Source organism: Notechis scutatus, chromosome 4, assembly GCF_049901735.1.
Source record: "Notechis scutatus isolate UNSWTSFEM ecotype Mainland chromosome 4, rNotScu1.2, whole genome shotgun sequence".
Taxonomy (NCBI): Eukaryota; Metazoa; Chordata; class Lepidosauria; order Squamata; family Elapidae; genus Notechis; species Notechis scutatus.
The window spans coordinates 80,690,126-80,710,206 of NC_142012.1; the positions used below are offsets into that span (position 1 = coordinate 80,690,126).

Consider the following 20,081-nt stretch of genomic DNA (forward strand, 5'->3'; position numbering starts at 1 on the left):
TTCCCACGGCCGCGTGATCGAAATTCAGGCACTTGGCAACTGACTCATCTTTATGATGGTAGCCATGGTCCCAGGGGGAGAGGATGTCATGTGATTCCCTTTGGCAACCTTGTGACAATGGCAGAAGCCAGATTCACTTTACAACCGCATGTCTCACTTAACAACTGTAATGATTCGCTTAATGGTTGTGGCAAAAGAAAGGCGGTAGAATGGAGCACAAAGCTGACGCCACCGATGTTTCACTGAGCCACATAAATTTGGGGCTCAATTGCAGTCGTAAGTCAAGCACTTCTTGTAACAACAAAAACCTATCTAATCAGCAAAAGCCTAAAAATCGAAGTTTTATTATTTTCCCCACTTCAAGCACAAAGCCCAGAAGCGGTTTCCAAGTAGAAAAAAAATGAATTTTGTTTCGTAATGATTGTTAGGGTATTGAATTTAAGTAGCGGAAACTGTACAAGATACAGTCGGCCAGAACATGCAGTTGTGTACTTAAATAATATGAATGAATGGATTCTTTACTAGCCAAGTGTGGTTGGACACACAAGGAATTGTCTTGGTGTATATGCTCTCAGTATACATAAAAGAAAAGATACATTCATCAAGAGTCAAAAATCATAAGGTACAACATGTAATAATAGTCAATACAATTAGAATTAGAATTAGAATTAGAATAGAATAGAATAGAATAGAATTGAATTGAATTGAATTGAATTGAATTGAATTGAATTCTTTATTGGCCAAAGTGTGACTGGACACCCAAGGAATTTGTCTTGGTGCAAATGCTATCACTGTACATAAAAGAAAAGAGACATTCGTCAAGAGTCAAGAATCATAAGGTACAACACTTAATAATAGTCATAGGGTACAATAAGCAATCAAATCATACTAGGAAACAGTCAATAAAAATCATACGGATACAAGTGACAGTTACTGTCATACAGTCACAAGTGGGAGAGGATGGGTGAAAAGGAGTGATGAGAAGGTTAATTGTAATAGTAGCACAGACTTTGTAAATAGTTGAACAGTGTTGAGGGAATTATTTGTTTAGGAGAGTGGTGGCATATAGGGAAAAAAAACTGTCCTTGTGTCTAGTTGTTCTGGAGTGCAGTGCTCTATAGCATTGCTTTGAGGGAAGGAGTTGAAACAGTTTATGTCCGGGATGTGAGGGGTCTGTAGATATTTTCACAGCCCTCTTTTTGATTCGGGCAGTATACAGGTCCTCAATGGAAGGCAGGTTGGTGGTAATTGTTTTTTCTGCAGTCCTAATTACTCTCTGAAGTCTGTGTCTGTCCTGTTGGGTTGCAGAACCAAACCAGACAGTTATAGAGATGCAGATGACACTCAATCATTCCTCTGTAGAACTGGATCAGCAGCTCCTTGGACAGTTTGAGCTTCCTGAGTTGGCGCAGGAAGAACATTCTTTGTTGTGCTTTTTTGATGATGCTTTTGATGTTAAGTGTCCATTTTAGGTCTTGTGATATGATGGAACCTAGAAAGTTGAAGGTCTCTACTGTTGAATATGGTGACTGGCATAAAAATAATATATTGAACTGTTGATTAAATAAATAATGAAGGATTATAATTCAATATGAATATGTGTTTGCTAAATGCAAAAGAAAATGATTAAAACTACTGTAACATATTGAAATAATGAAAGATTATAAGTTGAACAAGACAATAATGGAGCATTTTAATTTAACATAAATGTTTGTATTATTATTAGCATTATATAAGCTTGCTAAATGTAATAAATATGATTAACAATATTCTATTTGTATTAAAAGGTCTGAAACTTAGAATAGGGTGATTGGCATAAAAATGACCCATTGAAATATTGAATAACTAAACAATGAAACATTATAATTTAATAAAAATATGTGTGTTATTACTAGAATTATATATGCTTGTTGAATGGAACAAATATGATTAATACTATTTTATTTGTATCAAAATAAAATTCACACATTGATATGTTTGTAAAAAAACAAAAAGTGAAAAATTCAGAACACACAGTTCTGGTTAGAAAGTGCTGACTCATGCGCGAGGCGGCCTGCGCTGTGATTGGCTGTGGTGTACGAAGTGGGCGTCTCCTCCCCCCCCCCGCTATTTTCAATCTGTGCGTTCTGTAGACCTGTTTCAATTTACCTCACGATGTTTCCCAACTTCCTGACTTGTCTTCCTTTTGCAGATGATAACAAAAAAAATAACCATAAATGTCAATGTTAAATTTAAATAAGTTAAATTTAAATAGGTGTTAGGTCCCACCAATGATCCTCAACCTCAGCAAGTTTGAAGGTGTAAGAGGTCTTTGGCTGTATATTTATATAAAGGAACCCCACGTTTGTGTTGGTGTGCCCACACTTCATGCAGACAGCTGCTGCACAATTCCTGGAATAGTGATTCACTTAACAACCATGGGGCAAAATTCACATAGCAATTGTCTCACTTAGCAACAAATCACTTTTATGCACACTGAGAGCTTCTGCACTGAAGACAAATTCCTTGTGTGTCCAATCACACTTGGCCAATAAAGAATATTCTATTCTATTCTATTCTATTCTATTCTATTCTATTCTATTCTATTCTATTCTATTCTATTCTATTCTATTCTATTCTATTCTATTCCATTCCATTCCATTCCATTCCATTCCATTCCATTCCATTCCATTCTAAAATGTTCACCAGGATCCGGGGTTCACAGATGCAGAGAAAGTTTTGCCCTTCAGTACTATGGTATCAGATTTTATTTGTTTATGTTCAGATTAAGTCAGTTTGAAATGTGGTTCTGTTTCTCTTCTGTTGGCTTCATTTGGAGTGTGTCATTTCTTTCAAGATGGATGAGTGAGCTTGCAAGTGTAGTTCATTGCTAAAAATCTTTTTCTTTCTTTCTTTCTTTCTTTCTTTCTTTCTTTCTTTCTTTCTTTCTTTCTTTCTTTCTTTCTTTCTTTCTTTCCTTCCTTCCTTCCTTCCTTCCTTCCTTCCTTCCTTCCTTCCTTCCTTCCTTCCTTCCTTCCTTCCTTCCTTCCACTTTCTCCTTCCTTCCTTCTTCCTTCCTTCTTTCTTTCTCTCTTCTCTTTCCTTTTCCTTCCTTCCTTCCTTCCTTCCACCTCTCTTCTTTCCTTCTTTCCTTCCTTCCTTTCCTTCCTTCTTTCTTTCTCTCTTCTCTTTCCTTCCTTCTTTCTTTCTCTCTTTTCTTTTCTTCCCTTCTTCCTTCCTTCCACTCTCTCCTTTCTTCCTTCTTTCTTTCTTCTTTCCTTCTTTCCTTCCCACCTTCCTTTTCTTCCTTTCTTCTTTCTTTCTCTCTCTCTTCTCTTCTCTTTCCTTCCTTCCTTCCTTCTCCCCTCCCCTATTCACATTTATTCACCTCTTGTGAGGGAAAAAAAGCTAAAACATTATAAGATTGCGTCGATTACAACAGGCTAGAAATCTAAATAAGTAAACCTACAGCGCAGCAAACACGTATTCCAAGGTACTTAATTTAATCTTGGTTCTCTTAAACCCAAGCTCTGACCAGAAATTACCCTGCTCAGCAGGAGTTCTAATGAAATCCTAGCACATGCTGCTTTGGCTGCAGGCTCATTCATTTTTTATTTTATTTTATTTTTTTGCTAATAGCACGACTTGGGAAAATGGTTGGCCCCGAACCCATTAGAAAAATTTACAGTTGCAGAGGATTGTGAATGCAGCTATCTCCTCGTTAATTATCGCTGGGATTTGATGAGATTGCGCATTAAGATTTTGGGGTGGTGATGGATGCAACATTTGCTAAAACTGTTGTGATTTCCATGCAGTGGGCCTTGTGTCTGCCTATACATAGATGCAACTTGGCTGGAGTGGAAAAAGAAATGCTTGGTACTGCAAGCACATGAACAAATGAGATGCATACATAGAATGGAGATTTCAGCTTATCCTTCTTTTTCCCTTCTTCCATCTCCCTTTCAGCCCACCATTATTATAGGTGTGCTCAATGTACCGCTGCTCATTTAGTAACCATTTCAAGTTACAACAGTCCTGAAAAGGGTGACTTATGACCAGTTTTCGCCCTGCTCAAGCAGGGGACCCTATACCATGTCAGAGAGGTGGCTGTCCAGTCTCTTCTTAAAAGCCTCCAGTGATGAAGCGACCACAGCTTAGTGTTCTCGGTTTATTACCTTTAATGGAAGCATTTCAAGAGGTTGCTTACTACAAGGAAGGTTTTTTGTGAAATGTTTATTCATGAGCAGAGCTTTGAGAAAAAAAACAACAACTGTGTGTACCTTTCATAAAACAGTCTTAAATACTCAGAAAGTATCCGAATGGAGCTGGAAGGGATTTGGATGCCTTCTAATCTAGTCCAACCCCCTACTCAAGGAGGAAACCCTATACCATTTTAGACAAGTAGCTGTCCAGTCTCTTCTTAAAAACCTCCAGTGATGGGGTGCCCACAGTTTCTGGTGGCAAGCCGTTCCACTGAATAGAATAGAATAGAACAGAGTTGGAAGAGACCTTGGAGGTCTTCTAGTCCAGCCCCCTGCTTAAGCAGGAAACCCTACACCACTTCAGACAAATGGTTATCCAATCTCTTCTTAAAAACTTCCAGTGTTGGAGCATTCACAACTTCTGGAGGCAAGTTGTTCCACTGGTTAATTGTTCTAACCGTTAGGAAATGTCGCCTTAGTTCTAAATTGCTTCTCTCCTTGAATAGTTTCCATCCATTGTTTCTTGTCTTCTGGTGCTTTGGAAAAATAGCTTGACTCCCTCTTCTTTGTGACAGCCCCTCAAATACTGCTATCATGTCCCCCCCAGAACTTCTTTTCTGGAGATTGGCCAAACCCAAATCCTGCAACCGTTCTTCATATGTTTTTGTCTTTTAATTATCTTAGTTGTTATTTATATTGCAGGAATCCCTATGGTCACATGATCAAAATTTGGATGCTTTGGAAACTAACTCATATTTATGATGGTTGCAATGTCCTGGAGTCACTTAACAACTGCAGTGATTCTCTTAACATTTGGTGGCAAGAAAGGTCGTGCAATGGGGGTGAACCCCACTTAATATCCACCTCGCTTAGCAGTGTAATTGTGGAAGATTAAATATCATGCCTGCTGTCAACTAAAAATACTCCTTTGGTCTCTTTAGCTGCCAGCAGAAAGGGAGTGGGGGGAAAGCAGTGCATTCCTTAAATGCCTCAGATAATCGCCTAGGCAGCTGAAGCTGTTGGTGTACAAGATTATTACTGGACAGCATGATTGATGACTCTTGGCTATGGATGTGTTCCATTGGAGAATATACGCCCAGGGGGGTGGGAGACCAGGGTCAAGGGGGAAATGAATGATGTATTTTAGTGTCAACTGCACCCAGCTAACGCCAACATGGCCACTCCTAATAAATCGTTTTACTCTGAGAGATGCAGCTAGAGACTTGAGATTTGAATGGGGGTGAATTTGTTGGAGCCCTCACAGCCTACGTCTTGATTATTCTTTTCATATTTGGGAGTTAGCATCTTCTCTACAGCATCAGGGTTATGAAAATTAATAGTTAACCATTTCCCTCTCTTCTTTTTGGTTTTCCTCCTGTTAGGAAGGACCTTGATGACTGCAGGAACTGCTCTGGGCCCCCTCCTCCTCCTCTCTCTGTTTGTTAAGAGCTCCTGCGTGTTAATTGATGTTGGCCTCTTCCAAGAGTTAAAAGGTAATTATTTGCCCATTTAATGCTCCGCTTGTTAAATTTCCTCATCAGGGGCAGTAGGAAAAACGGGCGAGGTCTGAAGGAGATGGCGTGGAAACTTTTAGCCTTGTGTAACTTCTTAGTGGAGTCGGTTGCCGATTAGAAAATTATATCATCAGAGAAGTTATTGCAGGTATACAGGTTTAGTTTAGTTTACTTTAGTATAGTTTAGTTTAGTTTATTGCCATTGCACCTTATACAACGAAATTAAATGCCATCTTCAGTGTACATTGTAACCATAAAAATAAAAACACAAACACACATCTTTTGCATTCTATGCAACTGAATTGAAAACTCCTGATATTGCACTATACAGTAGAATTCAATAGAGTTCCTGCTGTGGGATAGAAGCTGTTTTTCAGCCTATTTGTCCTTGTTTTTATTGTCCTGTACCATCTGCCAGATGGTAATAGTTCAAAAAAAGGGTGCCCAGGATGAGATGGATCTTTGAGAATGTTTTGAACTTTCTTAAGGCAGTGGGAGCTATAAAGCTCTTCCAAAGAGGGGAGAGAGCAACCAATGATTCTCTGGGCAATGACGTTAGTAGTCCGTTACTTACGCTAGCTTGTTTAGTCACTGTTCAAAGTTACAATGGCACTGAAAAGAAGTTTTTGGACTATTACATTTTTGTACTTTTTTGTACATTTTGGACCGTTTTTTTCACAGTTACAACTCTCCATGGTCACATGAATAAAAATTCAGATGTTTGGCAACTGACTCATATTTATGACGGTTGCAGTATCCCGGGGTCATTGATTCCCCTTTTGTGACCTTCGGACAAGTAAAGTCCATGGGGAAATCAGGTTCACTTAAACACCGGGTTAAGCTACCGGTTTGGACTGGTTTTAGTGAACCAGCACGAATGACAATCGGTGCAAAGCATGCGCTCACAGAACCAGTTGTTTAATTGGTTGCAGCCCACCACTGACCGGGTTGCTAACTTTGGTAAAAAAAAAAAAGTCATAAAAGTGGGGGCAAAACTCTCTCCACAAATGTCTCACTTAGCAGCATAAACTTGGGGCTCCATTGTGGTCATAAGTTAAGGAATCTCCCTGTATGTTGTTCTGGTTTGTTCTTGTTGCCTAGAAAATCGACTTCACTTTTAGAACCTTTGGTAGGTGTTGGAGATCATGCGGCCTCATCGTTTCTTTTTTTCACTCGTCAGGTTTTGGCCTAGAAAATAATTTCTCTGCCAGTCTTAGCCACAGCCAAGCCTTGCATAAACCCAGGGGTGGGATGCTACTGGTTCAGCCCAGTTCTATAGGATCGGTAGCTCCGAAGTGCAGCTGACACCAAAATAGTTTGCTTTGGTGACCGTCTGGTTGTGTGTTTGGCCCACCTGGGCTCTAGGCTGTCCTTTATCCTGTGCTTTTACCTCCTCAGCTGCTTTTTGTGGCACTCAGCTGGAGAAGGTAAATGCTTGCTGGAGCCGGTAGTGCGCACGTGCGTGCAGTGTGCATTTGGTGCGCATATGCACGCTCCCCGAACCAGGATCCCACCCCTGTATAAACCTTTAGCTATGAATGTTGGTTAGATGTTCTGCTATCAGGCCAGGCTGGCAATGATAAACCCAACAGGAATGCTGAGATTAAAACCTAAGAAGAGTAAAATATAATCAAAGAGGCAGTCAGGTAGAATTGCTCCGAATTCTTTTTAATCTTGATTAACCAAATTGCCGGATTTCTGGGTTTGCTGATCCTGGAAAGCTCCAGAGAAACGTTGGCTTGAGGAGATGGAGAGGAAAAAGTTGGCTCTGCTCAGTTTTTAATGAAAACATATATTTTTTTTTTCCTTTCCTGTCTTGTCAGATCAGCCTGACATGTTTTCTCGTCATCAGGGCAGACTGTGTTAAAAGGCCTTTTGTGCAGGTTTCTTGGTGGAATAATAGTTAAATCCAAGATTGGTGGCATAGAATACAGGTATTCCTCATCTTAACGAACATTCGTTTAGTGACTGTTCAGAGTTAACACCTGAAAAAAGTGGCTTCCTTTTTCACACTTATGACCGTCGCGGCATCCACGTGGTCACCCGATCAAAATTTAGACACTTGGTGACTGGCATATAGTTATGATGATGGCAACCATCCCTGGGATCAAGTGATCCCCCTTTTATGACCTTCTCACGAGCAAAGTCAGTGGGGAAGCCGGATTCACTTAACAACCATGCTATTCACGTAACAACTGCAGTCATTCGCTTAATGTCTGAAAAAAGGTCGTAAAACGGGGCAAAACGCACTTAGCCACTTTTTTTTTTTGCTTTGCTTAGCTATGGAAATTTTGGGCTCAATTGTGGTCGTAAGTTGAGGACTACCTGTAGAAGCAGCCTCTTCACTTATCTTTTCTCTTGGGGGCTGTTCAGATTCCCTTACAACAAGTTGAATGGATGATCTTAGGTTACAAAAGCTACTTTATCTTCTATCTTCTCTACAGTGGTGGGATTCAAATAATTTAACAACAGGTTCTCTGCCCTAATGACTTCTTCCAACAAAGAAATTCACCAAACTGCTAAGAAAGTTAACAACCGGTTCTTTCGAACCACTGCGAATCGACTAAATCCTACCACTGCTCCTCTTCCTCCTCCTAAGTCCACTCCTCAAGGAAAGATGTTCTGTGTTTCTTGGCTAGTTGCTATTTCATAGTTATTGAGACTTTTTTTAAAAGACTACTTGGGAGTAATTAGTTGGTGCAGATTGAAGATACTAGGTGAATCACGAATGTCAAAATTTTCAGTAGTCCATGCTAAAAAAACAAAAAAAAACCCAAACCCACAATTTTAAAAAGACTGAGATTTATTTGGGGCAACATGTCTGCTTTACAATATCAATGTATTGTTTTGGAGTCTTCAATGATACTTGGATTGGCATGTGAAATCGGCTTCCATGGGATTCTGACAGGGGACAAATGAACATATAAAAATGACAGCTGTTGGTTCAGCTTTTGAAATCTGTGTTGAAATAATATTTTGAAATGGAGGGAGAGAAGCAAGGAGGTGGTGGAAGTTTGGATGATCTGCAAAGATAGAAAAGCTAGGAGAAAAACAATGAAAAGGTGTTGATGGAAAATAGGTTTAGCTACGTTTCCTTAATTTCTTTGTCTTATTCTTTCTGGCTCTTTTTCCATTCTTGGCATCATTTTGCATACTCGAAAGTGAAAAGCATAATTGTTTTATATTTTTTTAACAATGAAGAAAGGGAGGGAGGAAGGAGAAAAATTAAGCACTGCAAAAAATAGTATCTGATATGGCTGCAGGACAAACTTTGTATTATCCCCCAATTGCTTTTATATTTGCCTTTCTAAATTTCAGCTAATTAGTCATTTGCAAGCATCAGGTTACCTCCGATAAGTTCCACATGTCTGAGCATGAAGACAATAAAAGGCCTGAAATTTTAGCATGAAAAGTAATATTGTGGCATTTCCTGCTAATGACTGCTTTAATTCAGCACTTTCCATACCTTTAGCCTGTTCATCTCTCTGGGCATAGTCATTTAAAGTTTCCAAATAATCACAAGACTTCAGTAATTGAGGCTAGCTTGTATATGGAGTTGTTGTGTCAGAGAGAATACAAATGAGGGCTGTGCAATTTGTCAAAACCATTGTTTCATGAACAGTATTGTGCAGACACATAACTGCTCTGTAGTGGATTAAAGCAGCTGCATCTTGTGGCAACTTTGATGCGTTCCCTTTGAAGTTTACTTTGATTTTGTTTCTAACTGTAATTCTCTTTGTTTTAACAAATCAGAAGGCTTATATCTGATCAATAAATTATTATTTATTAAAGAAATTAATAAATATCCAATGAGAAAATTATTACAAAGTACTTTTAGTGCTTACATTATATTTGTGTGATCTTTTAGAAGTTAAGCTTAACAAGCCATCTACTTAAAATAGAGGGCATCGTACTTCGTTCATATGTGGATGGTTCACAAAAGTAACAATACTAATCAAGATTGTATTGATTGTGGTTTTGTTTTGTTTTTAATTCCTTTGTATCCACTTAACATTTAGAATCTACCTAACACCTATTAATAAACTGGCAAAAATAATTCTTATGATTCATTTGGCAAAACAGCCCACCTACAGTGGTAAATAGAATATTTGCAAAACAAGTATTAATAATAGCATAATTTCACATGATTGTACATATGTATGAATTTCAACATTATCATGTGTGCAATATAAACAGACTGTTACACAAGTATAGATGGTTGTAAACAAGATGAAATATAAAATATAGATATCAACTTTTACAATTAAATGTTAATAAATTGTATGCTGCCTTTAAGATTTATAAGCAAGTTGAAGGAACACTGAAAACTTTTCAGCAGAGATGCTGCAGCCACCCAAAAAAGCCAATACAATCCTGGGCTGCATTAACAGAAGGAAAGAATCAAGATCATGTGAAGTGTTAATACTGCTTTATAATGCCTTCGTAAGGCCACACTTGGAATATTGCACCCTGCTTTGGTTGCCATGATATAAAAAAGATGTTGAGACTTGAGAACAAGTGCAGAGAAGAGCAACCAAGATAATTAGGGGGCTCAAGGTTGAATCATACGATGAACTGTTGCAGAAATTGGGTATATCTAGATTAATGAAAAGAAGTACTAGGGGTGATATGATAGCAGTGTTCTAAAACTTGAGGGGCTTCCACAAAGAAGAGGGGATCAACCAGTTCTCCAGAGAATCTGAGGGCAGAACACAGAGCAATGGATGGAAACTAATCAAGGAGAGAACCAACCCAGAACTAAGCAGTCATTTCCTGACAGTGAGAACAATTAACCAGTGGAAGGACTTGCCTTCAGAAGTTGTGGATGCTCCATCACTTGTGGTTTTTAAGAAGAGATTGGACAACCACTTATCTAAAATAGTATAGGGTCTCCTGCTTGAGCAGGGGGTTGGACTAGAAGACCTCCAGGGTCCCTAACAACTCTTGTTATTCTGAGATACTCTAAAATTTGAATGGATTGAGATGGTAGGTTGAATCTGTCGAGTGAATTGAGTCCAGCCTTTGACCCCGCTACCTCTTCAGTTTTATTCCGGTGGCCAGAGAACATCAGGAGGCATCATTCATGGATTCCTTGAAGAGATCTTACTGAGTCCTATTATACAATGGGATTCATCCCTTTGTCTTCTCACATCAAAGAAGCCAAGTAGAAAATGTTTAACCAATAATTGATCAGAGGTATTTATTGCCCTAGAAGCTAAACAAAACAGTACTGTGCCAAAAGTGCTGTTGAAGATATAGAGCACCTGAGGCAGATTTTATGCCATATATCCTACTCCTAGACATCTGTTAGGTTAGTATAGAGATGTGTGTGAAATAATTTTGAACTGACGACAAGATTAGCCAATGGTAGATCTTAAACATTATTTTCACGTTCTATTTAAATAAAACCCAGAATACGTGGACCATCCCGGACCAAATAGCTGTCTGTTCTTTTCTTGAAAATCTCCAGCGTTTTTAATTACAGATGGCTAAAGCAGGACTGCAATACAGCAGGAAGCTAGATCTGGTGACCTTGGAGAGGCGGGAGATAGATAATTAAAACCAGATTGCTGTTTATCCCTTTGTTTTGCTTGATCTGGGCCTTTTTTTTGCCTTCCATTAGGAAGGGGTCCAGTGGTCACTGCAGTTTGTGCATGCCAATAACATAGGCTTCATTAGATCTGTCTCCAATTGCCTTAGAAGTGGACATTTTCCCCGCCACAACAGGGCAAAAGTTGACTTTTGTTCCCCCAGCTTGCAACATTCAACGTTCTGAATAGACAAGTTTCTTTCTTTGGCCATATTTTGTGGGAAAATTTCTTAGGTGACCTAAGGCAAAGAGTCATCTCCTCTCTGACTGAACTCTTGCTTGCAAAGTAGAGACAACAACACAGTCCTCGTTTAGAAAATGAGGAAAAATGGAGCCTTCTTGGTCCTGTGTTGAGGAACGTGGGTGTTGTGGTCCATCTTGCTGTTCGGTTTTGGTGTTATTTCACTGAGCCTCAGAAAGTGCCACCTCAAGATGTCATAGCCTTGGTGTCTCTCGTATCTATGGAGATTCTCAGCCATCCAGGTCATGGTTATCCCAAAAGGCTTTTTCCAAAGGGCAACTGGACTTTCTTGGTGTTTTCTTTGAAAACGATCCAAAAAGCTTCTTCAGTTCTTGATGTCTCTCCTACTTGTAATCTAAGAAGTTGAGAAGAAGTTATGGATTTATTCCTCTTACAGATATCGAGACTGGAAGATTGCAGTTCTTTGATGATTCTTACAGGCCTTGCTTACAAGACTCTGCTAAGGATTAGCAAAAGTGATCACAACATTACAATAGAAGTGTGTCAAAAGGCAGTTGAAATGTCATTTTATGGTTTCATGGTATTCTAAAATAGAACAGAATAACAGAGTTGGAAGGAACCTTGGAGATCTTCTAGTCCAACCCCCTGCTTAGGCAGGAAACCCTACACCATTTCAGACAAAGTGTTGTCCAATCTCTTCTTAGAAACTTCCAGTGTTGGAGCATTCACAACTTCTGGAGGCAAGTTGTTCCACTGATTAATTGTTCTCACTGTTGGGAAATTTCTCCTTAGTTCTAGGTTGTTTCTCTCCTTGATTAGTTTCCATCTGTTGCTTCTTGTTTTGCCTCCAGGTGCTTTGGAGAATATCTTGACCCTCTCTTCTTTGAGGCAGCCCCTGAGATATTGGAACATTGCCCCCTAGTCCCTCTCTTCGCTAGAATAGCCATGCCCAGTCTCTGCAACCGTTCTTTATATGTTTTAGCCTCCGGTCCCCTAATCATCTTTGTTGCTCTTCTCTGCACTCTTTCTAGAGTTTCTTTCAACATCTTTTTTACATCGTGGTGACCGAAACTGGATGCAGTATTCCAAGTGTGGCCTTACCAAGGCATTATAAAGTGGTATTAACACTTAATGTGATCTTGATTCTATCCCTCTGTTAATGCAATCTAGAACTGTTGGCTTTTTTTGCATTTTAATATTTTAATAAAGTACATGTTGCAAACCACATACACAGCCAAGCAGCTATTCTTAATTCTTTAAAATGATATAATATGTTTTATGTATCATATAACATTCATACATTTACCGGCCCAGCTATAAATATTTCTAGTGCCTCGCACAATGGCAGTTTCAAATTCCTATTGAGAGACAATACAATGGTAGAAAAGAAACACCTGGACTTGTTTTGTGCTTTCTTTTCTTTTTTTCTTTTTAAATATCATCTGTGGAAGGTTCAGTTTAATTTGCTCACATATCATAAGAAATAGGCAAGTTTGGGTGAAATCCGTAGTTTTGTTTTGCATAACTCAATATTTTAGGGTTGGTCTTCATACTGGGACGTTTACATACTTGAGTGCTTAAAAGAACACACAAATAAGATCGATAGAAAAGAAAAAAAAATTAACAAAAGCCCATTTCCTATCCTCAATCATCCCTGGTCAACTTGAGAGCAAATAGCTTCTTAAGAAATGCAAACCAGAGGTGGGTGTGGGGGAGGAAATCATGTTTTGATTCTGTCACTGATATAGTAGAATATTTAATCGCAAGAGGCCACAACACAATACCGAATCGAAGAATTCTGCATTTATACTACTGATATTTTCACAGATTCTTCCTTTCTTCTTATCTTCCATTCTAAAGATAAAACAACAGCATTGTTTTATCTTTATTTGTATTCCTGGGAGTATATGGGTTTTTTCCATGGAAATAAAAGCAAGACTTCTATTTCCTCTCTGTGTATCGGAAGTGTGGTTTTGCTTATTCTGTTCCTATCTCATGATCCAAAAGGACCCCGTAAAATATTAGAAATAAGGATAGGTTACGCTGTGGTAATCATGTCTATAATTGTTTTGCTTTTGTCTTTATTTTATGAATCTTATCCTTCATTGGAAAGTCCCCCATAGCCTGTGGATGAATTGAAAATTTAAAAATAAAATAAAATTCCAGGAAACTTGCCTCTAGGCTAGTCTTTCAACTTTGCTCCAAGTTTCATACCAAGAATGGTTACAGGAATTAGGTATGACTAGTCTAATGAAAAGAAGGACCAGGGGAGACATGATAACACTGTTCCAATATATGAGGGGTTCCTACAAAGATGTGCGGGTCAAAGCTATTTTCCAAAGCACCAAAAGACAAGATAAAGAAACAATGGATGGAAGCTAACCAAGGAAAGAAGCAACCTAGAACTAAGGAGAAACTTGCTAACGGTGAGAGCAATCAACCAGTGGAACAGTTTGCCTTCAGATGTTGTGGGTACTCCAACACTGGAGGCTTTCAAGAAGAGACTGGACAGCCATTTGTCTGGGATGGTATAGGGTCTCCTACTTGAAAAGGGGGTTGGACTAGAAGACCTCTGAAGTCCCTTCCAACTCTATTATTCTATGTTCTGTAGTTCTAGACTCTTGACGGTAAAAGTAGTGCATCTAACAGCTCCCTGACCATGCCACATCATTTGTTCTTGTCGTTTAGGGAGAAGGGAAGGACAGAGCCCAGCTAAGGAAAGATAGAATGCCAAAAAGGGATGATTGGAAGCAGCTGATCCACAATTTCCCCAGCATCCCATTAACAGTATCCCTAAATTAACAGCTCATTCATTTTATCCGGGGGTTAATGAATCAAACAAGAGTGCGTAAAATTATAAGCATATTTTAATGAAGTGGAGCTACATTCGAAACATTAAGCAAAGTGTGAGCAAGTTTTATCGATGGTGTTTATGGTTTGGGATGAGTAGCAAGTTGCCCTCTGCCTTGTGTGAGTTGAGGAAGTAATTAGACCTTGTTTGTGATGATATGTTGTATTTTTTTTAAAAAAAATGTGGCTGACATTTGTTCCCAAAATTCATGCTGTTTCAGGTAGCCCCAACATAGAAGGAATGCTTTTTTCTTAAGTCAAAACATAACTAAAAGCAAAGTATCCATGAAATAAGTAGATTACTATAAGGCATTGCTTGGTTTTGTTGAGTTGGCTTATGAACCTGTACAAATCTACCTCTGTGCTCTTCAATACGTTGTAAGTTCGATAGCGATCACTTCCCAATTTTGCTTCATGTAATTGCTTTTACTCAAGAATCTCAGAACAGAATAACAGATTTGGAAGGACCTTGGAGGTCTTCTAGTCCAGCCCCCTGCTATACCATTCCAGACAAATAGCTCTCCAGTCTCTGCTTAAAAACCTCCAATAATGAAGCATCTACAACTTCTGAAGGCAACTTTTGTTCCACCGATTAATTGTTCTCACTGTTAGGAAGTTTCTTCCTTAATTCCAGGTTGCTTGTCTCCTTGATTAGTTTCCATCCATTGTTTCTTGTCCTGCCTTCTGGTGCTTTGGAGAATAATTTGACCCCCTCCTCTTTTGTGACAGCCCCTTGGGTGTTGAAACACTGCTATCATGTCCCCCTTAGTCCTTCTTTTCTCTAGACTGGCCAAACCCAAATCCTGCAACCATTCTCCATATGTTTTAGTCTCCAGGCCATTAATCATCTTAGTTGCTCTTCTCTGCACTTTTTCTAAAGTCTCAACATCTTTTTCGTAATGTGGTGACCAAAACTGGATACAGTATTCCAGGTGTGGCCTGATAAAACAGTACTAATATTTTACATGATTTTGATTCTGTGCCTCTGTTTATACAACCAAGGATTGTATTGGTTTTTTGGGGGGCTGTTACAGCACTGTTAGGGCTGACTCATGTTTAAATGATCGTCCACTAGGATTCCAAGGTTCCTCTCACAATTACTGTTCATGAATGAAATTTCACCTAATCTGTATTTGTACCTTTGGTTTTTCGTGAAAAAACCCAGAAAAGAAAGGAAAGGTGGAAGGATGGATGGATGGATGGATGGATGGAAGGAAGGAAGGAAGGAAGGAAGGAAGGAAGGAAGGAAGGAAGGAAGGAAGGAAGGGTGCTAATCTAGAAGAGACTGCACCCATGAGGCTGGCACATCATAAGTGGGCATGCTTGCTTATGGTTAATTCAGCCTGAATGAAATCCTTGGATCACAGAAGTGTCTGAACAAGTACTTGGTATTTTTCCTGAAAGAACTGCATTGAAGTGGAGGATTTATTTGAATGAGCAGTTTGATGCTTTTTTTCAGGGTGGTCTTCTAAATTAGCCAAATTAGAATGAACTCTTCAATAGATCTTTGCCATTGTGAGAGATGGATTAGGGCTCATTTGCACTTTATTAAAAAAATCCCTTCCATAATAATTACCTAGCAAGGAGTAGTTATTGCTGTTAGCTTTGTTCTCTTGGGCAATGAAAATGGGGTCTGTTAACTTGGTCAGAACACAAGATATATAGTCTGTGCAAGAAACAAATATCTGAGTAGGTGAAAGAGTGGGAATGGAAAGTTGCTTTGATGAAAAAGGTGAAAACTGGCATTGCACACCTAGAGAAATAGTGTGAATTGACAGCAATCCACAAGTACAAAATAGCCCATATCAGTTTTAGTTAGGTGTTAAATCAGTACAGGGCTATCTTTTTTTCTTGGCTGTTCTTCTGTTTTTAGGGTGTCAGTCCTGATTTGTATGTCAGCTCCATTCATGCAGAGTATGGAAGATGAACTGGGGGTTATTGATTTATTTAGTTAAACGTGTTAGCCAGAGGTGGTATTCAGCAGGTTCTGACCAGTTCTGGAGAACCAGTAGCGGAAATTTTGAGCAGTTTGGAGAACTGGCAAATCCCACCTCTGTCTGGCCCCGCCCCCATCTATTCTCTGCCTCCCATTGAGTCCAAGCTGATTGGCTGGGTCTTCTTTTGTTGCCCTGCACAGGAGAACGGAGCTGGAAAGCAGGTTAGTGGGGTGGGGAGGGAATGGGGATTTTGTAGTATTCTTCCCCTGCCATGCCCACCAAGCCACACACACAGAACTGGCAGTAAAAAAACTTGAATTCCACCACTGGGACAACTGCTGTGGACTCTGGATCTATCCTGCTCTGAAGTTTCCAGATGTTGCAGGCTAAGGAAAAATTGTGATGCTAATGCTTGCGTAGCCGTCTCTGAATTTCCTTGGATGCACCGATGAGAGAGGAACTGAAAACGACCCAAATTAGGCCAACAGTTAAAGGGAAGAGCTGGTTGTTGAAAGAGCGAAATTGACTTACAATAGCAAAGAGAAACTGAAAGTAAGAGGTCTAATATGAGCAGGAGACAAGAGAGTACAGGTACATGACCACACAAGTGAGCCCAAGATTTATGTTGCTAAGTGCGACAGTTAGGAGAGTTTTGTTTCATTTTACAACCTTTCTTGCCACAGTTGTGCAGTGGGAAAAGGGGATCATATGACCCCAGGACACTGCAACCCTAATAAATATGAGTCAGTTGCCAAGTGTCTGAATTTTGATTACATGAATATTGTTCTGACCTAGGCTTCCTAAACTGTAATCATGGACAAACTTATTTTAAAAACAAGATTTCTTTTATTGCAATGCTGGGAATTGTTTTCATTCCCAGCCGGAATTAATCTCAAACAGTCCCCCGAGATAAGCACCCACCTTTCAGTTTTGTGAAGTGCTACCAGCAATATAAGTATCAAATGAACTAGAAAAGAAACCAACCGAAGTACAAAAAAAAAAACCCCAAACGATGTACAAAGAGCTTCAAGGATGATTCTGAACCGATCGAACAACTTTGCTTCCTGCAAAGGTTTCGTCATCTTGGTCTGACTTTTATCCCTTATGGGAGCGGCAATCACCTCCCAGCCTTACTCCCGAGTAGCCCCTTCTGCTTCAGTTGCTCTCACCTTCCATCAGCTCTGTGCACACACGCACTGGGAACAGGCTCCCCTTGTTCCTCTGCCTCACTGCTGCCAGACTCTGGAGGCTCCGAAGGCAGCACCCCACTCCCAGATGGTCCTGGCCCCATCTCTGCATTGGATGCAGGACCCTTGTCCTAGTCCTCTCCAGTCTCCCTGACTGGTCCCCGTTCTTCCCCACTGTCTGACTCCGCTGCTGTCTGCACTGGCTGCCGGCGAACCACAACAAATATGGGGATGTTGTACTTTTTCATAAGTGTGAAAAATGGCCATACCTCATTTTTTCCAGTGTTGTTGTAACTTCAAGTGATCGCTAAACAAACTGTTGTAAAATGAGGACTACCTGTATCTCCACTAACTTACATTAAAAAAAGTTCTTCACTCTAATACGTGAAGCCTATTTTTTCCCTATTTTGTTGAATTTTTTAAAAAACCCTGCAGGTCAGAGCAAATATGAACAAAATGTGTGCTTTTTCTTTTAAGCTATGAAAGAGAAAAAAAATTATATGTTTTTAGAAAAATCAATTAATACAAACTAAAACAATAAAAAAGAACAAAATAAGCAAATGTAAAAATAGGGACAATTCAAGAACTCCAATTATACCACATAATTAAAATGTTAAACATTTCACTTTTTTTGAGAAGTGGGTATGATATCAAACACACAAACAAATTATAATTTCTTTCCTTAAACCTAGGCCATATAGAATCATATTGCCCAGCATTAACTCTTAACAAAAGAGTTCAGAGATTCACAGCTGATAAATTTTAGAGATTGAGGTACACCAGGATTATGTAATGCATAATCATAATTTTCTCAAGAATTCATACTATTTCTATGATGAACTTAGTACTGGGAAAGAGGTTTAAAGAGGTTAATGCCTTGTTAAATTATATTCCCCAAAATTGGAATTTGTGAAGAGATTTGGCTATATTGTGCTTGGATTGATGGGTGTAAAATTCATTAAAGTTCAGGATCAAGAAAAAGAAAATTGCTTTAATTGAGGGGACATGTAAAAACCTACATTTTTGCACTTGTAGCTGTACAGTGCATACTATAAGTAGCATTTCACTGTGGATGTTACAGTTTATTGGAAAACAATTTAATCCAGTGAACAAGTTACAAGCTCCTCCTATAAGGTGTATTCTCACATTGGAAGTTGTTTAGTGTAAATATTATAAGTGAAGGCATATCAGCTTTAAATACTGAATTATACAGGAAAAAAACAGAAATGAGAAAGGGGCAGTTCATGTCCATTTAACATACATTTGATTGGATGAAGGGTCAAAGATTCCCCAGTTCTCAAACTGTTTGGCCTTTTCAGATCAAACCACGTCATCTATGTGAAGAGATGTCTAGACACATAAGTTCGCTTTTTGTACTCATGGACCATGTACAGTCAAGGTTTAGGAATCAGAGATTAAATGGGGAATTCTGTTACCAGGCTTAGAAATGATATGCACCTGTCTTCTTCATTAACATTCTCTTGTTGCTGGTATACCATTTTCTCTATTTGCTGCTTGGTCTTAACCTCCGTCTCTATTGCTCTCTCGACAGGAAGTAACTCTTCCATCTCTTGCCAAGCAGTCCACCAGATACGTGCATAATCCATTTTAAGATCTAATTTTCAAAGTAACTAAATACATAAAACATCAATTTGCATTATTTATTTTGTGTGCAGATGGCGAGGTTGAGGGAGGGATACAGGAAAAAGGACTGATGGCCCTAAGCTGAATTTAATTGCACGGGGTGTGTGCATGGGTGCGTGTGTGTGTATTTGTGTATTTTTGTCTCTGTTTATATGATGTTTTTATTATAATAGTAAAATCGAATGCATGCTAAACTCAAAGAAAAGAGAATAGAGAGGACTAAAATGTGAAAGGGAAAAAAAAGAGAACAAAGGAAGAAGAAAACTAACTATATAATAGAGAAAATAAATCTATAAAAAAAGGACTTTCTACCTTTATCACAACAATAAATAAATAAATTTAGTGACTTTTTCTGCTCTCTAGCCTTTTTAACTCCTGAGCACAGAGAAGAGTAAATATTTTCTGATCCCTGATAAGACAGTGAATCATATAAATCTCTTACAAATGACGGGCCACCATTAACATTTTCTCCAGGAAAAGCTTTTGCCAGAGTTTCAAAGTGGAACGGAAATGATGAGAGGAAATAAGAAAGGAAGCAGCCTTAGAGATGGCAGATAAGTTGTACTGAAGAGAAATTAGGATGCATTCAGGTAGTCCTTGGCTTACAACAGTTCACTTAGTGACCGTTGAAAGTTACATCACTGGAAATAAAATTGGTTTATGGCCATTTTTCACCCATATGACATTTCCGTGGCAGCATTTCCGTGGTCATGTAATCGAAATTCAGATGCTTGGCAGCTGGTTCATATTTATGACGATTGCAGTGTCCCTGGGGGTCATGAGATCCCCTTTCATGATCTTTTGACAAACAACGTCAATGGGAAAGCCAGATTCGCAGATTCGGACAGTGAGGAGATTGTTAAGCCTGAATTCCCCAACAAGTGTTAAGGAAAACAAACTAAACAGAATGTGTAGCGTAGTCAGATAGGCAGACAGGTAAGTGTGTGAGATAAGTTTGTATTTTAGTTAACACGCA

The 20,081-nt window shown here is 39.1% G+C and overlaps 1 protein-coding gene across 9 annotated transcripts in view; it reads left to right on the forward strand.

Annotated features, from left to right (window-relative positions):
- The window catches only part of ZMIZ1 (zinc finger MIZ-type containing 1), a 392,646-nt gene that overhangs the window by 72,596 nt on the left and 299,969 nt on the right, over nt 1-20,081 (forward strand). For 8 of the 9 annotated variants that reach the window (XM_087963911.1, XM_087963918.1, XM_087963916.1 and 5 more), the window contains exon 2: nt 5,564-5,674. The exons of the other annotated variant lie outside the window; for it this stretch is intronic. The gene's annotated coding sequence lies outside the window, so the exon portion shown is untranslated. The remainder of the gene's footprint in view (nt 1-5,563; nt 5,675-20,081) is intronic. 9 annotated transcript variants of the gene reach the window in all.